The following is a 2,441-nucleotide window of genomic DNA, read 5'->3' on the forward strand; positions in this document are numbered from 1 at the left end:
TTTTTTTTTTTTTTTTATGTGGCAGCAATTTCGAAACAGATTCCAAGATCGGCTCAACTGATGTGAACAAACAAGAACTGGATTGAAAAAAAGGAAAAGTCTGCAGCGCCAGTCGTAACTCTGGGAAAATAAGATTCCTATCAGTCTGTTAAATCCAACTGGATAAGGGTCCATACGTTGGGGTGACACATTGTCTTGTTTTATTTATTTTTTCCAGCAAATCACTGATGGACAAATGGTCAGTTATGTTTGAATCACTCACTCTCATCACTTGCTCACGTTTACAAAGTAATACGCTTTTCAGTGCGACTCTCAGCTGAACAAAACTTGGTTGCTTCTGTTCTGCTGATTTGACCTAAATCAAACAAGTACATTAATGTCAAAGTTGTCCTTGTTCTGTTCAGGACACCCGCCTAATTTAAAAAAATCACACCGAGTCTCTCCAACCTTCTGTTTCTTTCTTTTGGCTGCAGGTTCTGGGTCAGCCTTGTATTGTTTGCTTGTTTCATTCCTTCGGTCTTTAGGAGTCTGTACAAGAGCTTCAACTAAATCCACCCTCATCACTTACAGATACAGACTCTTTATTAACATATACTAAAAAGGCATTTTTATACTGTCTGCACACTATAAATTGAAAAGCTACACACCTTTGAATTGCTGCAAAATCAGTGTAAATATTTCCCATCAGTCAGAACTACTGGGTTGTATGTGGCTCAATGAGTTGGTTGTGGTGTTAAAACACATCTGTAGATAATTTTTTTCATCAAGCCACTACATTTTAATGCAAAATACTTTTCTATAATGCATTATTATTTTATTATATTACATAATCTATGTTGTCAAATTACATGAGCAGAAACAATATTAAGCTAGACAGCAGCATTTCATTCATGAGCTCAAGTACTTGTACTTTCTCTGTTTTTAAATAGATTTTTTCTTGGTAAAACTTTTACTGAAGTACTATTTACAGTGCAAGATTTGTTTGCTTTTACATTGTGGTATTACTACTTTGACTTAAATAAAGGATCCTATTTTCTCTGATACATGGTGTGACCAAAGGCTGCCTTCAGAACACGAACTAAATGTGATGAAGACGTTTCTTATCCTCCTGTATAAATGAATTAAATGAAACAGGCCAACCGTAGAGCTTTAATTTAGTTGTTACTGGGACGACAACGAGAACAAATACAAGCAGATGGAACATGTTTGTACGTTCTGGGCTTTAATTTTCCTGTTTTGCTGAGAAGTCGGGACGTAGAAGTGAGGAATATTTGTTGCAGGCCTATCAGATGCTATGGTAACTGCTCAGTCACTCTTTCCTGTTTTGTTTCATGAATCCACCCATTCACTGATGTTTGTTTCATTTTGCACACAGAGGAAGAAACTCTCCACACCGTGAAGGTGATTGTTTGGCCCAGTTGTGATGAACCTTATCACAGAACTCTTCCTGTGGAAATACATCAGAGCATCTGATTCATGTTTTGTTGTCACCACATTAACAACTTTTTTATCTTGATATTTGCAGTTTTCCATCAGATATTTCTAGAATTTATCCATTATTTTGGCGAACTGCGAGTACTTCAGCCTATATATATATNAATAAAATAGACTGATGAGTCCAACTGTTGTGCATAATTACCCCTCAGAGGTTCATTCGAAACCAGGAAAACCTCTCCTGGATATAATAATTATTGTGTGGCATCTGCCCTTTGAGGTGCTGCAGGATTTACCCGTATCAACAGATGGGGGGGTTCTGGGTTTCCTTAATACTCTGGAGTTGACCCCCCATATGTGTAATTCAAACTGTGGATAAGGCTCAGTTTAAGGTCTGTTAACTTCAGCACACTGTGAGCATGAGATCACATCGGATGTAAATCATTACACCATCAGGAATGTGACACCACATCACAGAAGGATGCCGACTTTCATCCTCGTGGGTGAAAAAAAAACAAAAGTTAAGACAGGTTGAAAGCTTGCAGAGAGGTGGAGGGAAGAGAAGAGCCAGTGAGTCACACATATGTCACCCTGACATGATAAATATGAGGCAACCCCCTGCATGCAGCAGCAGATGGATCCTCTGATAGCAGCATCAGCGCCAGCATGTCAAGCACAGACTGAAACTACAACACTAACTGACGTGTGATGAGGGCGTCGCCACACCCGTCTGCAGCCATTTATTGGACCGTTCATGTTCTATATTAATCGTGTTCTATGTTCTCATGGATAATGTGAGTAACTTGAGCTCAGCTGAAGCAAGTCAAGGTTCACATAAAGGCTTTTTTTGTGTTTCACAGCCTTCTTCAATGAACAGAGCCTACTGAAGATGTCAGGGATTATGTCGGGTGTTATGACAGCCACCATGGGATCCAGGTATGTAATGTAGGACACATGACGACAACTGAGCAAGCTCTGTTCACTGACTGAAGACAGAGGGAGGAGTT

Source organism: Stegastes partitus, unplaced genomic scaffold (assembly GCF_000690725.1).
Source record: "Stegastes partitus isolate 25-593 unplaced genomic scaffold, Stegastes_partitus-1.0.2 Scaffold331, whole genome shotgun sequence".
Lineage (NCBI taxonomy): Eukaryota > Metazoa > Chordata > Actinopteri > Pomacentridae > Stegastes > Stegastes partitus.